This window comes from Lactuca virosa, chromosome 1 (assembly GCF_052849685.1).
Source record: "Lactuca virosa cultivar CGN04683 chromosome 1, Lactuca_virosa_CGN04683_v6, whole genome shotgun sequence".
Classification (NCBI taxonomy): Eukaryota; Viridiplantae; Streptophyta; class Magnoliopsida; order Asterales; family Asteraceae; genus Lactuca; species Lactuca virosa.
The window spans coordinates 124,085,619-124,105,068 of NC_136426.1; the positions used below are offsets into that span (position 1 = coordinate 124,085,619).

The following is a 19,450-nucleotide window of genomic DNA, read 5'->3' on the forward strand; positions in this document are numbered from 1 at the left end:
TCTATTGGGGTTATTATGATTGAGAACAAACATCAAAAGGAGATGTTTGTAGAATCTGTTGTAACTGAAGGCCTCTCCACCGGCCCCATTAGCGTCTTGTGTAATTCGTGGGTTCTTTCCAAGTTTGATAACCCCAAGAAACGGGTTTTCTTTCTCTACAAGGTAGCAATTAATTGATCTTATGATGAGTCTCTATCCAATATTGTATTTGAAGTCTTACAAGTTTTAGTTATTACAAAAAATCAATAACTTGATTCAATATGTTCTTCAATAATGCAAATAAACCTTTAGTAGTTTCATATGATTTTTGAGTTTTACCTTCGGTAGCACTACTAGAAAGTGGGGCACGGAATTTTCCTTTGCAAAGCCATCCTTGGTTAGCATTCGGTCATTAACCCTTCGAAAATTTGTCGATTATTGGGTTAATGTCATAAAGCTCACAGGTTTTCCCGAAATACTCGGTTATATCTATATTTATAGGTATAAAATGAATAGATGCATATACCTATATATATACCTTTAAAAAACTTATTTATATATTATAAGTGTCTTTTTTAAATGTGTAAATTTGATTTTAAATATATAAATCTGTTTTTTATACATATCAAAATTGCATGTATAAATTCATGTAATAATAACTAGGTGGGGAACCCCGCGTTGCGGGGGTCGGATGGGACAATTTTTTCCGTTGTTTGTTCTTTGTAAATGTTATTTGATCAACTATTTGTTTATAGTTTGAGTATTGTTATGGGGCAGTAATATTGTTTCGTCATGGATAATTTTTTTGTTGTCGGATAAGCTATTTATCGAAATATATACTTAATGGGTTTATCCTTTGGTTGATGGGATGAAACTGGAGAGTTGGATTCCACGGATCAAATAAAATGCCTCCAATATCAAACATTAAGAGGAAAGGTATAGAACTATTCATAATAAAGTGTGTCCAATATGAAACATTAAATGAATAGAATAAATGCAACTAAGACTGAATGTAATTTTTTCATCTATAAATAAGTTTGAAAACATACGAATCACACGGAAAAATAGGATGAAATACTATATTTAAGACAATCGCATTTACAAAAAACAATCAACCACAACACTGTGATGATATAGATTTACTGACCAAAATTAAACAAATCCAAGTCAAGTAAGGTTGTTTGTTGTTTCTTCTCGTAATTGTAGCTGCTGAAGAACCTGTTGGTCTGCCATCATTTCCAATTGACAACAAAGTTCCAAGAACACGGGGTCCTTGAAAAAAGGGTGCATTTAACAAAATCATTAAACAAAAGTTAGTAAACAAAAAGGAAACTAAAAAGAATTAAGCATCAAATAAAGTATGTAATTATTTTAGTGGTTACATAAATATAGTAATTTCTAAAATGTACTGCATTAACTGAAATTTCAAACAATAAAACAGTTTTCAATTTATTTTCATCTTGACAGCCATTGACTTTTGAAAATATGACTTTTAAATTTTTGCCCAACATCATCTTCACTTAATCCCTTCTGATATTTGCAAAAGTTTGATAAATACATCAATTACATTTCTATTTTTAAACTTTTAGCTAAACCATCTTTAATTTAAAATATTTGTCCATATTGAATCAAGAAAATGAAAATAGATAAAATATCTAATTATTGTCATGAATAAAAAAAGCATATACGCATTGAAAAATTCTATTTTTCCTTCGTTAACTCTTTTATGAAAATACCCTTTGAATTCTAAAGCATTAAATTCATATCCAAATTATTAGAAATTTCACATGAGCATAGTATTAAGGAAAAAAGTCACATGTGTGTCGGAGAAAAAGCATCGATAGAACCGATATCAATTTCGTTTAAAATCAGAATCCTCTTTCTACGTAATGAACTCATATGTTTTACTAACCCCGGGATGTAATTTTTTCCCAGTGACATTTTATTCCTGATAATTTTATCACAAATATTAGAATTGTGAACAAAAAGAAGAAACTCCAACTCAAATGGAGACGTGAGATTGTAGAAATGAACCTTCTTTTCAAATGGGATATGAACCCTAATTTCTTGTTGTCATAAACCACTATTGCTGCAAGGAAGACCAGCCTCCACCGTGATCAATCATGATTAGAAGACTCACTCAAGCAAATGATCGAACACTTGGCTGACAACTAAAGATTCAATGAATTTTCAACTTCATGTTCCTCTGTTCAGTTTCACAATAGGACAATCTTTACTAAATGAGAGGGGTTGTAGGCACAGACTGCATCAAAACACAAAAGAAACATCAGGTAGAACATAGCATCAACCCCAGAAAACCTTAATAATTTTTTAGAAAGCAAATAAAAGTAGTATTGTATTGTGTACAATAATGATTAATTAACTACCTGTTATTGATAGTTTTAGAATGCATACTATTATTATCAAGAAACAAAGAGGCTTCAGTGGCAGATAGTAGAACTGTAGAGCTGTGCATATTACGGTCATAGTATTTCAAAAATATAGCAGAAAAAGAAATAACTACTAACAACAATACTGAACATGAGTACATAGATCTATATTCAATGTTTGTGAAAAAAGTAAATGCATATAAGAACGTTAATATGAAGATACATATGCATTTGGTTTGAATGTTGCTTACCAGGCTTCATCAGGTAGAGCAATGATCCCACCAGAATTCTGCATATAGAATACAAACATTAAATTTATATGTTTCAAAAGAATGAGTTGAGGAATTCATATAATCAATTTTAATGTAGAACCTTTTCAATAAGATGTAGGATGTACATGAATTTCGTCTTTGGTGTATATCTCTTATACGTTGCATCCCAAAAAACGTTGTATAGAAGTGGACAAACAATTAGAAATCGATTAAATAGGCAGAGTTTCATAGAGAGGATATGAACAGCTTTGTCAAGAATACCAAAAGTGACACCTGACTGAAGTGTTGTTGCCGGTTCTGATAAGTGAAATTAATACAAAAGTGGTCAAAACCACACAATTTAAACATATTTTTTTTTCAATTATCTCAATCTAGTCAACGAAAACACTGTAATTTGTTCAAGGTTCGTACCTGAAACGAAGCGGCAGTCTGAAAGCAACGAAGCTCCTAGGTAAAATCGGATCCAACATGGTGTACAACGAAAAACCTGCAAATAGAAAAAATCAAAACGTAGCAGTAGAAAAGGAGAAAATAACTATTCCCTAACCTAATTCATAGTAAACTTCAGAGAAATTTATGAAAATCCAACAGACCCATTGGGTGCGAAACTGTGAAAAGTCGACTGTAATGATTGAAGGATAAATGCGGTAGTCCTTCTGGTTCTGGAGCCTATCACCTGGCATGGTATGTTTTCTTTGGTGGTGCGACGATGTCAAACGCAGGCTTTCAACCGGTAAGGAAAGTCCAACCCCACATCACCTCCAGCCACTGCCACCGGCAGCCAACGTTGTCGCACCACCACTAACATTAGCGTTGATATGTGTTGTTGGTTGTTGCTGCTTCCCTTTCAAAATTGGGAGAGTCGCAAAGCCCTAATCTTGGGTGAAATCAAAAAATGAATTTCAACTACAGGAAGGAATAAACTAAGTTGAGCCTGAAACAACAAACTCAGAGGCGGAGAAAAAATCAGTAAAACGTTGATGTGTGTGAAAAAACCGACATTTATCGAACAAATACCTGCAAAATTGGATTACGAAACGGAAATCGAAGAGGTTTTGCAAACCTGAAACGATGGTCATCCTCTGTGGTTGCAAAATCGATTGAAAGAAGGCGGTTAATAGCGATTGTCGATCGAGAAATCGGTCATAATGGGAGATTTCTTGGAACGAATGGAAGTGAAAGCGTATAGACGAAGGTAACGTTAGTCCGCCTTCTTCTCCCGGCGATGCCGACATGGAATGGAGTCCAAAGCGATTCCAGACGGACAATTTTGGGCATACATCTGATGAGAAGAACGGATCGAAAGAGGAATAGAAGACTGTTTAGGTCGACTCGCTTTAGGATAGGAACTGGAAAGCGGGTGGGGGGAAGATAAGGCAAAACCGGTGGGGGGACGTGGGAACGACACGTATCAGCCCCATCCTTATCTTTAAGGGACCAAATTGTCAATACCGTGCCAAAAATCTGAACAACTCAAAATATGAAAACCTATGGGCCATTTTTGCCAACAAATCATGAAACAAAAATAGAGGGACCGGAAATGTAATTTAAGGGACCAAAATTGGGCAAAATGTCTCATGTTTACTGTTAAAACTTTTCACAACTTTAATATATATAATAATAATAATAAAAATAATAATAAGTTTTATACACATTAAATATAATATGTTAGGAAGTAAAACATAAAAAATCCATTTAGCTTGGGTTGAAACCTTGCGTAGCGGAATACCTGAGTCCAAATCCCCCTCACCCCCTTTGCAAGCTTGCATGTTTCTTTTCTGTGTGGAAGGAGTAATCGCTGACGTGGCAGCCAGGTCAGCAGCTGCGCCCACTCATCCCCTCATCAGTTGGGTTACCTGTTGTATCCGGCTAGGGGTTAAAATTGAACCAATTTCATTTTGTGTAAAATCGGAGGCTTTTTTAGCAACTAAATAGAAGGCTAAACAGTAAACATGAAAATGCATGTGCAGGAATGGCCAGCAAACTTGATCCTGAGGTGTGTGGGCCACCTGAATCGGCAATAACCAAAGAGATCATTTTAAAAGAGATCGATCACAGGCTTCTGCACGCTGGAGGAGGTATGGTTATTAACTATGTAAAAATCATAAATTAACGTGAAAATGAACCAACCATGTTAATCCTACGTCGTATGCAGGCAATAGAGAACAAAAAGCTTTTCATTATAGATTATCATGATATGTTCCTTCCATATGTAAACAAAGTTAGAGATCAAAAAAATTTCAGAACAATTTGAAACGGATCAAGAACGCTGATGTTTCTTATGTCATCTGGAACATTAAGACCATCGGCAATCGAGCTTGTTAGGCCACCTGGCAATGGGAAACCTCAATGGAAGCGAGTATTCACTCCATGTTGGGATGCAACAGGTGATTGGCTATGGAAGCTTGCTAAAGGGCATGCTCTTGTTCATGATAGTGGTTACCATCAACTAGTAAGTCACTGGTAAGTAACTAGCCACACACCCGTTATTGAAGATTTGAAGTGAACCATAATCTTATTAAAAGTTGTTTTTTTAAGATAGTCTGATTCAAATTGTCAGGTTCACAAATGACAACACACTGTTGTACTGAACCATATATAATTGTGACCAATAGCAAATTAGCAAAATGCACCCGAAACATAATCTATTACACACTCATTTCCAATATACAATGGATATCAATGCTTTGGCTCGGGAAGCTCTCATAAATTCTGGTGGAATTATCGAACTTGTTTTTCACCAGGAAAGTATGGCATTGAGTTGAGTTCAATCGTATGGTCAACAATGGCGGTTTGATCTTGAAGCATTACCAGCTGACCTTATTGCTAGGTGAATGGATGTAAAAGACTCAGATTCGCGCCACACGGTCTAAAGCTAACCATTGAAGACTATCCTACACTTAAAAACCTCCCATTCTACATTGGTAGGATCTTCACATGGAATCTTCACTCAGGCGATGGTCGTCCTGTTTGGGATGTATCCTGCAAAGTCATATTGCCCGAAGTTGACCGCTGCATGGTGACCGGAAGCTACCCAGTTGTTGTCAAAATTCCGATTAAATATTTTGGTGTTTTGGAGAAGAGGCCACTATGGTTCGTCTTTTTTGTCTGCGTGCCCGACTGTTCTAATCTCTGTCCACCATGCTTGAAGCTCTGAATCCGATTCTACAAGATTCTCTTCTGGGTAGTAATGGTCGACAGATGTCAACCATTACTAGCCAGAAGAGATTCTTGTAGAATCGGATTCAGAGCTTCATGCATGGTGGACAGAGATCAGAATAGTCGGACATGGAGACAAAAAAGACGAACCATGGTGGCCTCTTCTCCAAACACCAAATGATCTAATCGGAATTTTGACAACAATCATCTGGGTAGCTTCCGGTCACCATGCAGAGGTCAACTTCGGACAATATGACTTTGTAGCATCGCCGGTGGTAAGGGGGGGCAACCAGGGCCTGTGCACAGGGGCCTTGTTTTTTAAGGGGCCCAAATTTTTTTTTTTTAATATATTTCAATTGCAGCCCATTTTTTAATGTCTTAGCCCAAATCAATTTAGTTTTCTTAGTCCACAAATTAAGGCAGCAAGTCGGCAGCGGCAGCAAGGGCTTTACTCTTTAGAGATTATCCATCAATTTTATTATTGATTAATTGATTGACTATCAATTGGCTGCGGCAGAAGAGAAGCACTGAAGTTTGATCGTTCGTAACTTCAAATAAGGTAATTGTCTAATTGATTATTCATTTATTGAGATAATCATATTAATAGTTTTATTAGTGTATAATTGAATGAGGATTGATGAGCAATTGAACTTGAATCATTATAGAATAATTGAAGTTGAATCATAATCAAAATTCACTAATTCAATTAAGATTGAATGTTGTTTATGTGATTATTGATTGAAAATCAAAATTAAGTTGAAATCAAAATTCTGATTATATGATTGAGTGTTGAAATTCTGTTGAATGTTGAAATTGTGATTATTATGATATTATCTAAAATCTGAAATTGTTTATTTGATTGAATGTTGAAATTATGTTGAAATTTATCAGATGCTGAAATCAAATTATTGGATTATGTTTTTTGTATTTAGTTGAATATTAAAAGTTGAAAGTAATGAACTTGTAGTGATGAAGTCTAAACAACCATCCGGTAGTCAAAAACGTAAAAAGAGAAAACCAGAATAAGAAAACAGAAAGGCCGATATCGGTGCTCTAGATAAGTTTATTCATAGACAACCTGTTGAAGAGCCTGTTGAAGAGCCTATTGAAGAGCATGTTGAAGAGCATGTTGAACACCAAGAAAATGTAGAAGTAGAAGTAGAAGATGCAGAAGAGCAAGAGCCTGTTAAAGAGCTTGTTGATATATGTGATCCAAGAAGGTGGGAAAAACTTAATTATGAAGAGCTTAAACTTTTGGTTGAGAAGGATCCTAAAAGAGATACTAGTATTATGTATGGTCCCTACGATAAATCTGGTAGACGATTTTCTACAGCTTTATATACAAGAACTTTACCAAATTTGGAGAAGTGTGATAGAGAATGGCTAGTATATTCGAAAGAGCTCGACAAGGTATTTTGTTTTTGTTGTAAAGTATTTAGAAAAGGGATTTCTAAAGGTAAATTAGGTGACGAAGGTTATTCGGATTGGCACCATGTTACCAGTAGAGTTAAAGAACACGAAATTTCCTTGGATCATCTCACAAATAGGAATAAGTGGTTTGATATGCGTAAAAGATTGAACTTGAATGAAACAATTGATAAAGTTCATTACGAGCAATTCAAGAAAGAAAGAGATTACTGGAAACAAGTCCTTTTGCGAATCATTGCAGTAGTGAAGTTTCTTGCTAAACATAATTTAGCATTTCGTGGATCAAATGAAAAGTTGTATAAAAAAGGTAACTATAGATTGTATATTTTTTTTTTCCAATTTCAACAAATACCTTTTTGTTAATTATTATGATTGATTCCACTTCTTATTTGTTAAATATATTTAACAGGTAATGGAAATCTTTTGGGTGTCATTGAAATGTTGGAAGAGTTTGACCCAATTATCAAAGAGCATGTGCGGCGGATCACAAATGACGAACTTCATGTGCATTATCTTGGGCACACGATCCAAAACGAACTAATACTTTTGATAGCTCAAGAAATTAAAAAAGAACTTATCAAGACAATAAAGGAAGAAAAGTACTACTCAATCATACTTGATTGTACTCCCGATTCAAGTCACCAAGAACAGATGACTATAATAGTGAGATATTTAAAGTTATCATATAATTCTATTACTGTCGAGGAGTCATTTTTAGGTATTTTGAATGTTGATGATACCTCCGGAAAAGGACTATTTGATATTACACTTGAGGAGTTAAACTCTTTTGGTCTTGAAATTGATGATATGCGTGGTCAAGGCTATGATAATGGAGCAAACATGAAAGGAAAACACCAAGGAGTGCAAAAGAGATTTTTAGATATAAATCCTAGAGCATTTTACACTCCTTGTGGTTGTCATTCTCTTAATCTAACATTATGTGATATGGCTAATGTGACAACCTGAAATTTTTATCATGTACAATAGATCGATTCAACCAAAATTAGACTCGTTTTGTTATCCTTTAGCACTGTTTAGAGTCTATTTGAGTGTTCTAAACCTAGTACCATCAAGGTAGAAGCCTAGAAATGGGATAACTCGATACATATCAAGCAAAATCGGGCCAAACACTCCAACATATGGAGTGTGCAGCCACACACTTGTGTGTACGGCCACACACCCATCCCAACCGCACACTCTCCCCTATATATTCAACACTTAGTCATTTTTGAACACTTTTCCACTTCTTCAAGACTAGAACTCGAAATCCTCTCAAGTATCATCCAAATCTTCATCTTGATCTTCATAAAAGTAAGTAATTCTTCATTTTGAATTGTTGATGCACGACCCTAACTAGCAAAACCCTTTGCTTTGATCCATGAAAACATCCATCTTTAGTCAAGAACACCAAGAACACACACTAGTTTTGGACCGTAATCACCCTTTCAAGCCTCTATAACGTGTATACACTTATCATAACTTGTTATATGCTAAGAACACTTGATGATATACTAGAAAAACATGATTTTATCATCTTCATAAAGGGTGTGCGGCCGCACACATCATGGTGGCCGCACACACCCTTTTTAGGTCCAAAAATGGCAATGAACTCCATATAAGGCTAAAGCATGAAGTAAGAAACCTTCCTAGATGAGTCCTAAAGCCTTAAAATACGTTTTGGCACATTTCATAGGGAGTGTGCGGCCACACACACACCCTGGCCGCACACCCTGGCCGCACACACACAAAAATTGTGCATTTTGACCATACACTCCCTTGTATAGCCATATACCCCTTATATACAATCATATATGGTTGTAACACTTCAAAATAAGTGTTTACTAGTCCCTAAGGTGGTTCCAATTCAATAATTAGTTGTTATAAGCACTAATTGTATTCATATATGTATCATTATATGTTAAATAGGATCCGCGTGTGTGCTCAAGTCTTCACTTGACACTTAGCATCCTATCCAGCACTTTCATCCAAACCACTCACTACAGGTGAGTTCATACCCCTTAATCAACCTTTTAAATGATTTTAAATGCTTTTATGGGGGGGGGGGGATACAAGTTGAACTATTATAGTTTTTATATCAATCACATGTGATTAATAACTACCAATCAAGTGGATTTCTTACTTTTCAAACTATGTTATCAATCAAACTACTTCAAACTGTTTTGCAAACTCTTTTACATGTTAAATACTTTCTATTCAAACTCTTTTAAACTTATACTTTGTCAAATGTGTATCTATATAGATATAGTTATATAAGTAGGATTGAAAGGACTTAGGACTGATAGCTCTCCTTGCTTCATGTTCCTTGTTTGGTTGTGGACTTAGGGTATCGGTTATTTGTCCGAAGGTCGTTTGAATCCTAGTTATATAATATCTATATGTATATAGATATAAAAGTTACTTCTTTCATTTCAATACCTTTGGGTAGCAAAGGTATACAAACATGTTCATACATACAAACAACATTACTAGTAAACTATAATAGGTATAGTTTAGGAAGTTACAATACTATTACTAGAACAGTGAAACACACAATGAGTCAGTTCATACATGAGTCAATACATACAGATAGAGAATACTATAACGAGAAACAAACATAACATACAGATTGAGAATACTATAACGAGAAACAAACGATAACATACAGAGAGAACATACTATTATGAGAAACAGAGAGAACATACATACATACTAGACAGAGAGAGAACATACAATACAGCTAGTACATACAATACATATACAAGAACATTGCAACAGTTATGTGAGCCACGTAACGGGGCATGACATCACCTGTCATGACTCGTTTTGTATCCAGAATCTCCTTAAATAGAGAGCGTTGAGTTTGTGTATAGATCTATACTGGATTGACTATCCTACACCTTACTGCTCGCTACAGTGGGACTTGCAAGTCTACGGGTGCCAAATGTCATTTCTTCTGACGTCTTTCATCGTCGTGTTTATAGTCGGTAGTATGGTACAGGCATACCACATGTTACTTTAAATAACAAATTGGTTTAAGGTAATTAGTACAGTAGTAGTTACTTAATACAACACTACAATACTTTATATTTCCCCATTGCATTCACTTTGTGATCTTCACACAATGAAAAGTAATGTAAAAACTATATTTTTGGTTAATGATAGTCATACTTGGGAAAATACACACTTTTACAAGAAACAAATATACATTTCATTTGATGCCTTGGTAGAAGGCTACATTTAGTAGAAAATATAGGATTTTCTAGGAGATACAAACATATACAAACATTTACAAACATACACAAACATTTACACACTTATACATCAAGTTCATACAAACACTTTCATACAAGCAATGACACTAAAATACTTATGATCTCACCAGCTTAAAGCTGATAAACTCTTTCAAAATAACTTGTATTCTCAGGTCACCAGTAGACAGGTACCGGTGCCAGGTTTTGAGAAGATGGAGCTCGTTCAAGACTCATATTTTATTTTGTTTCATATTTTTGGTGTCTATTAAACTTAACAGAACACACTTGTATTAAATTATATTATTAATGCAATGGATGATGTTGTTGCTTGTTTACTACTATGCATTGTTGTGATACTGTACATGACGTCCTCCACCCCCGAACGTATCTGTCGTTCCGGTTTTGGGGTGTGACAGATTGGTATCAGAGCATTGTTTATAGTGAATCGAGTATATCAACCCATAAAAGATATACAAACTATAAACACAACGGGATTAAAATACTCTGACCAAGAGTTTATAATTTTAAATAATAAAATATTTAACCAAGTATACCTACCTGCATTCATACTAGAATCAGTGTCACTAGGACAGAATAAAAGTATTACGATTGTTGGGCAGCACAAGTAGACTTAGAGACATATAGTCAAATCTGAGAAGATATAGCCTGATCAACTATATTATCCGAGGAGTGACTAGCATGTGCCTAAGAATGGTTGTGAGGTTGCAACAAGTCTAAAAACTTACCAACAATACTACAACGAAAACATTAGAACAAAACATAAACTTAAAATACTATAGGAGTATGTTGTGTTACTATAATTACTTATCTGAGAACTAAAGGTCTTTATTAGTATGTCAATAGTTGCTGAGTGTATACGCTAAGGTTATATGTAACTAGGATGTCATACACTTAGAATCTGTGATCTTTGCTTTACTTCCTGTTCCTTGTTTGGTGGTGGGCTTAGAGTTAGGGTCACTTATTCGAAAGTCTATCCTATTTTAAGCACATATAACTGGTATGCACTAAACAAGTGTTGAAGTAACTGATAAAGATCATCTTATAATTATCTAATTAGTGCGTCTATTTAAGTTAATTCTTATACCCCTTTTCTCGCGTAGATATCATGGCTGGATTCCATATCCCCGGAGACCCATACTATCCCAACAACTGATGGGTTTTGAGCATTCTAACACTTCCTAAGTGTACATGCAACCCTAATAACCTTGGATCTATGTTTGTCTAATTATCATGCAAAGTTGAATTCCAAGGTTACATTCCTATCTAGCATACATAGGGAACATTTAACTTAAATGTAAGATAGAATAACATACATTGTTGTTGATTTTGATTCCTCGAAACCTTGTGAGCCTAGCACCCCAAGTGTGATGCCTCAAATGCTTCACACAACACCAAATCGGTTCTAGCCCTCTTGGTTTTTCTTAGTCTAGCCGATTTTGGGAGATGTCACATGGTTTATATAGTGTGTTGCATTAGGTAAACCCTAATGTAACATGACTCTTCATTTCCATGATCCATGGATTAAGTCCATGGAGCATCCTATGGGTGGAACCCAACTTGATAATCCATGGAGCCTCTTAGCCCACTATATAAGTTTTGGATGATTTACATAATCAACCCATATATTTAATTAGTTATCTTTTGATCACTTAATTAATTCTAAATTAATTCTTGATCAAACTAATTAAATAATACTATTAATATATTAGAACTTATAATATATTAATAAACCATAAGTGTTATTTCTCTCATTTAGTTTATCCAATGCATGGTGTCATGCAACCCAAATAGACCATGCCGGGTCGGGTCAATGTTAGGCGTGTCAAACCCAACAAATAAAGGGTACAAATGACTCCTTAAACACTACTACTATGCACTAAAAACGTAGTACAAGGTAAGTAGGGTCGATCCACAGAGACACGTGACAAGTGTTTATACCTTTTTGCGTAAGGTACAAAAATGGTCACATAATGGGGGGAATTTATAAGCAATGATTTAAACTATAGAATAAAGCAATAAGTAAATGATTGATTAAGTGAAATAAGTTCAAGATTTGTAAGTACTCCAACTCTATCCAAGACAAATTAGCAATGTGATTCCATGGATGACAAGATATTTGTTTAATTCTATCTAAGTTGGTACTTGAATGTGTTAACAAGCTCTAACACTTCCCATTCACCACAATAATTAACCAAAACAAGCTCTTTGATTAATCCTAACCTTACCAATCTAATCTAAACAAACTCTTAGAATTAGGTTGAAAGATTGCATTAAACTTTATGTGAATGTTCCCAACAACACTCAATACTCCTCATAAGCTCGGGAGCATAAGAATGTGTGAATAAGATTTACACTAAATTCATTCAATAGAAATCAGTTTAGTGCTTGTTACCTAGTCCAATTTACAAAACAATTACGGATTTTGCAATTAGATAACTTGAATGATCTAACCCTAATTCAAATGGCCAATAAGAATCACAATTAGAATCAAACATTCGATTGAAACAAAATCAAATTCACTAGATAGAAAATTGAAAGAAAACATCAAGTCATATGATTGAAATCACAACTAGAAGTCAAGACATAAAGTTGGAGAATCTAGGGTTCTAGCCACTCATGACTAGAACAAGATCACAAATCTAGAAAATGAAATTAAAGTTCTTACAAAATGAAATCAAATGTTCCCCAGTGTTAATCAACTTCAAAATCCTCAAGAAAATCGCCTTCTCTACTCCAAAAGTCGTCCCCCAAAGTAAAAAGTCGGTTCCCCCCTTTAAAAATGGTGAAAAACTGCTTTAAAACCCGCATTTACGTTTACACGGCCCGTGTAAATTAACACTGTCATTTACATGGCCCGTGTAAACGCAAAAATATACTGTGCATAAATCTACGTTTACACGGCCCGCGTAAACGCAAGGCTTGCATTTACACGGCCGTGTAAATCTCTGTAAAGCCAAAATCTTCATTTCTTTGATATCTTGCTCCTCGGTGCTCCGCAAGTCCTGAAATTTTGTCCGCAACTTTTATTTACCTCCTCCAACAATATCCTACCTCCAAAAGTCCCTGAAATATAACAAAAGTATTTGAATGAAATTGCCTCATGAAAAATCTCGAAAAACATGCAAAATGCATGAGTTTAAGCCTATATGCAATGTACTTTTATGAAATAAAGCTATAAAATGGGTACATGAAATGCACCTAACAAATCTCCCCAAGCTTAAACCTTTCTTGTCCTCAAGAAAGAACAAGAAAATTTAAACCGGAGAAAATAAAATAAAAGAGAAGAAAAGAAAATCAAAGTTAAACTTTTTTTTTTTGAAACTTGATGCAAGAAATCAAAACAAACATGAAAAAATATATCCAACCCAATTAACCCTGTTTTGTACCATAGTTGAGAATGTACCTGTCATGCCTTGAGTCAACTTGGCTTTAGTCTCAAAATATTATATGATAATAGAAATAAGACTTTGGCCACTCCCTAATACAACTCAACAGAATCAAAGATCACAACACTAATTCCCTTTCAATATCATCAAGTCAATTCTTGGAACAAATTATGGTCTTACTCTCGTGAAATTATATGTGACAAAACATGCTCAACCATCTTTGTTTCATAAAATATAACAATGCCCGATTCCAACTATTTGTTGATCAACAACAATCTTTTTCTGAAAAATCTTTTCTAAAAATTCCCTAATATTTATCCAGATTGGTTACAAAATTCAAACCACTTACACCAGTTAAAGTAATTAACATTCAGTCCAATGTCATAAGTTCAAATCCAAGTCCAAGGGAATCTTTTGACAGCCAAGTATTTTTCCTAAACACAATATTCAATTAAACTATAAACACAATTATATACAAACTTCTTAATTATATTTTTTACAAATAAAGCTCATGGCTTTCTTTGAAATCCGTGTAACGGGCTTCCAACCAACACATCCAAATCAAATGACCTTAGTGTGCTAGATTTAAAGAGATCCCTCGGGTTTACTTGCCCGAACCTCAAAGGCCACATATTAGCTTTATTTGCTATTATTAAGTTCATGACTTTCTATGGAACCCATGTAACGAATTTTCAACTCAATCAGTCCCAAACAATTTAGCTTTGGGCGATTAGATGTAAAACACCCCTCAGAGTTTACTTGTTCGAATCCCAAAGGTCACAGATTAACTTAATAATAGTTTTTTTTTTTTTTTTTTTTTTTTTTAAAAGTAACACAAATACAAATAACTAAGTTAACACATAACACTCTTATTAATTAATTTATTTATTTGGCCAATTTCTTTATATTTTCGTCCTTGACTTTTCTATTGTGGGACATCTCACGGTTTATTACCGTGAGGACTTCTAAGACATTTTTCAGGGGACTAAAGGTTAACATGCAAAGACCCGTAAGTATAGTTGAAAGCTATGTCCCCAAGCAGGGTATATAAAAGGGAATGAATAGAAAGGACTTTTAAGAGCGCTGGAAGGCTCGGGACATTGAGATTTTGCATTCTTTTTATGAACTTTTGAATTTGGAATTTTTAGTTCAATTGAGCATTACTACTCATAAGACCAGTCATATGTCCCAAAGAATCGACTCATACCTGCTGTTATGGTCCAGTGTTGACAATTTTCTCATTTTCTGTTTTGCTCAAGTAGCTTCGGGAGATGTGCTCGTGTGTGATTAACTTGCTTTTATATTTTTCAATAAAAAGAGCAAGCCAATTTCAAGGCACATGACTCATTTACCAGCTCAACTGTTTTGAAAAGATTCGGTTGCTTGGGATTGGATCGTTAATTTTTTTTTTATGCAATGAATGCAATGCAAAAAATTTAGATGCAAAGAAAATAATAAAAATTAGAATAAAAAGAAAATCTTTTTGGTTTTTGAAAAATTTTCCATGCAGAAAAAAAAAATGAAATGAAAATTAATGCAATATGTACAAAACTACATGCAACCTACATGCATCGGGATTTATGCATGGATGGATGCCCCTCCCCAAGCTTAAAATATATAATCGTCCTCGATGCTTGGAGAGAGGGATAATCGGCCTATTAAGAGTCGGATGGTGGAGGATGGTAGCTGATTTGGGAATGGGTCTAAAACATTCACAAATGCACACCAATTGAATTTTAAGTAAAATATGAACGATTAAAGATATGGAAAGAATTTACCAAATCTTTCTTGGTGCCTCACAATTGTGGTGTGAACCTCCTCTTCATCCTCCCCAAGCTATCCGTGAAGTATTTTTGGAGCCGGAGATTCATTTTCTAGGCATAAAAAATAAGTTTAAAACCATTTGGGACATTAAAAAAAATTGAAATTTACCAAAGACTAAAAAGTTTTAAAAGAAAGAAAAAAAACTCCGGGTTGCCTCCCGGTTAGCTGCCCTTGTTTTAAGTCGTTGGCTCGACTTGGCACCTGAATGTGCTTTGTTCTAAGTAGGTGGGCCTTTACAACACATTAACCTTCTCGCCACTTCCTTCAATTGAAAACTTATCTTCTACCTGACTTTTTTTTCTTTTTTTTAAAGCACCTGCTCACAAAATGCTTGGCATAAACAATTAGTAACACCGTGTCCCCGGCAACGACGCCAATTTGTTAGGCGTGTCAAACCCAACAAATAAAGGGTACAAATGACTCCTTAAACACTACTACTATGCACTAAAAACGTAGTACAAGGTAAGTAGGGTCGATCCACAGAGACACGGGACAAGTGTTTATACATTTTTGCGTAAGGTACAAAAATGGTCACAGAATGGGGGGAATTTATAAGCAATGATTTAAACTATAGAATAAAGCAATAAGTAAATGATTGATTAAGTGAAATAAGTTCAAGATTTGTAAGTACTCCAACTCTATCCAAGACAAATTAGCAATGTGATTCCATGGATGACAAGATATTTGTTTAATTCTATCTAAGTTGGTACTTGAATGTGTTAACAAGCTCTAACACTTCCCATTCACCACAATAATTAACCAAAACAAGCTCTTTGATTAATCCTAACCTTACCAATCTAATCTAAACAAACTCTTAGAATTAGGTTGAAAGATTGCATTAAACTTTATGTGAATGTTCCCAACAACACTCAATACTCCTCATAAGCTCGGGAGCATAAGAATGTGTGAATAAGATTTACACTAAATTCATTCAATAGAAATCAGTTTAGTGCTTGTTACCTAGTCCAATTTACAAAACAATTACGGATTTTGCAATTAGATAACTTGAATGATCTAACCCTAATTCAAATGGCCAATAAGAATCACAATTAGAATCAAACATTCGATTGAAACAAAATCAAATTCACTAGATAGAAAATTGAAAGAAAACATCAAGTCATATGATTGAAATCACAACTAGAAGTCAAGACATAAAGTTGGAGAATCTAGGGTTCTAGCCACTCATGACTAGAACAAGATCACAAATCTAGAAAATGAAATTAAAGTTCTTACAAAATGAAATCAAATGTTCCCCAGTGTTAATCAACTTCAAAATCCTCAAGAAAATCGCCTTCTCTACTCCAAAAGTCGTCCCCCAAAGTAAAAAGTCGGTTCCCCCCTTTAAAAATGGTGAAAAACTGCTTTAAAACCCGCATTTACGTTTACACGGCCCGTGTAAATTAACACTGTCATTTACATGGCCCGCGTAAACGCAAAAATATACTGTGCATAAATCTACGTTTACACGGCCCGCGTAAACGCAAGGCTTGCATTTACACGGCCGTGTAAATCTCTGTAAAGCCAAAATCTTCATTTCTTTGATATCTTGCTCCTCGGTGCTCCGCAAGTCCTGAAATTTTGTCCGCAACTTTTATTTACCTCCTCCAACAATATCCTACCTCCAAAAGTCCCTGAAATATCACAAAAGTATTTGAATGAAATTGCCTCATGAAAAATCTCGAAAAACATGCAAAATGCATGAGTTTAAGCCTATATGCAATGTACTTTTATGAAATAAAGCTATAAAATGGGTACATGAAATGCACCTAACAAATCTCCCCAAGCTTAAACCTTTCTTGTCCTCAAGAAAGAACAAGAAAATTTAAACCGGAGAAAATAAAATAAAAGAGAAGAAAAGAAAATCAAAGTTAAACTTTTTTTTTTGAAACTTGATGCAAGAAATCAAAACAAACATGAAAAAATATATCCAACCCAATTAACCCTGTTTTGTACCATAGTTGAGAATGTACCTGTCATGCCTTGAGTCAACTTGGCTTTAGTCTCAAAATATTATATGATAATAGAAATAAGACTTTGGCCACTCCCTAATACAACTCAACAGAATCAAAGATCACAACACTAATTCCCTTTCAATATCATCAAGTCAATTCTTGGAACAAATTATGGTCTTACTCTCGTGAAATTATATGTGACAAAACATGCTCAACCATCTTTGTTTCATAAAATATAACAATGCCCGATTCCAACTATTTGTTGATCAACAACAATCTTTTTCTGAAAAATCTTTTCTAAAAATTCCCTAATATTTATCCAGATTGGTTACAAACTTCAAACCACTTACACCAGTTAAAGTAATTAACATTCAGTCCAATGTCATAAGTTCAAATCCAAGTCCAAGGGAATCTTTTGACAGCCAAGTATTTTTCCTAAACACAATATTCAATTAAACTATAAACACAATTATATACAAACTTCTTAATTATATTTTTTACAAATAAAGCTCATGGCTTTCTTTGAAATCCGTGTAACGGGCTTCCAACCAACACATCCAAATCAAATGACCTTAGTGTGCTAGATTTAAAGAGATCCCTCGGGTTTACTTGCCCGAACCTCAAAGGCCACATATTAGCTTTATTTGCTATTATTAAGTTCATGACTTTCTATGGAACCCATGTAACGAATTTTCAACTCAATCAGTCCCAAACAATTTAGCTTTGGGCGATTAGATGTAAAACACCCCTCAGAGTTTACTTGTTCGAATCCCAAAGGTCACAGATTAACTTAATAATAGTTTTTTTTTTTTTTTTTTTTTTTTTTAAAAGTAACACAAATACAAATAACTAAGTTAACACATAACACTCTTATTAATTAATTTATTTATTTGGCCAATTTCTTTATATTTTCGTCCTTGACTTTTCTATTGTGGGACATCTCACGGTTTATTACCGTGAGGACTTCTAAGACATTTTTCAGGGGACTAAAGGTTAACATGCAAAGACCCGTAAGTATAGTTGAAAGCTATGTCCCCAAGCAGGGTATATAAAAGGGAATGAATAGAAAGGACTTTTAAGAGCGCTGGAAGGCTCGGGACATTGAGATTTTGCATTCTTTTTATGAACTTTTGAATTTGGAATTTTTAGTTCAATTGAGCATTACTACTCATAAGACCAGTCATATGTCCCAAAGAATCGACTCATACCTGCTGTTATGGTCCAGTGTTGACAATTTTCTCATTTTCTGTTTTGCTCAAGTAGCTTCGGGAGATGTGCTCGTGTGTGATTAACTTGCTTTTATATTTTTCAATAAAAAGAGCAAGCCAATTTCAAGGCACATGACTCATTTACCAGCTCAACTGTTTTGAAAAGATTCGGTTGCTTGGGATTGGATCGTTAATTTTTTTTTTATGCAATGAATGCAATGCAAAAAATTTAGATGCAAAGAAAATAATAAAAATTAGAATAAAAAGAAAATCTTTTTGGTTTTTGAAAAATTTTCCATGCAGAAAAAAAAAATGAAATGAAAATTAATGCAATATGTACAAAACTACATGCAACCTACATGCATCGGGATTTATGCATGGATGGATGCCCCTCCCCAAGCTTAAAATATATAATCGTCCTCGATGCTTGGAGAGAGGGATAATCGGCCTATTAAGAGTCGGATGGTGGAGGATGGTAGCTGATTTGGGAATGGGTCTAAAACATTCACAAATGCACACCAATTGAATTTTAAGTAAAATATGAACGATTAAAGATATGGAAAGAATTTACCAAATCTTT

At 34.5% G+C, this 19,450-nt stretch overlaps 1 pseudogene; it reads left to right on the plus strand.

The window, feature by feature from the left end:
• The first annotated feature begins 4,613 nt into the window (after positions 1-4,613).
• LOC145119987 (lipoxygenase 2, chloroplastic pseudogene) lies at positions 4,614-5,406 on the plus strand (annotated as a pseudogene).
• Positions 5,407-19,450: the final 14,044 nt, after the last annotated feature.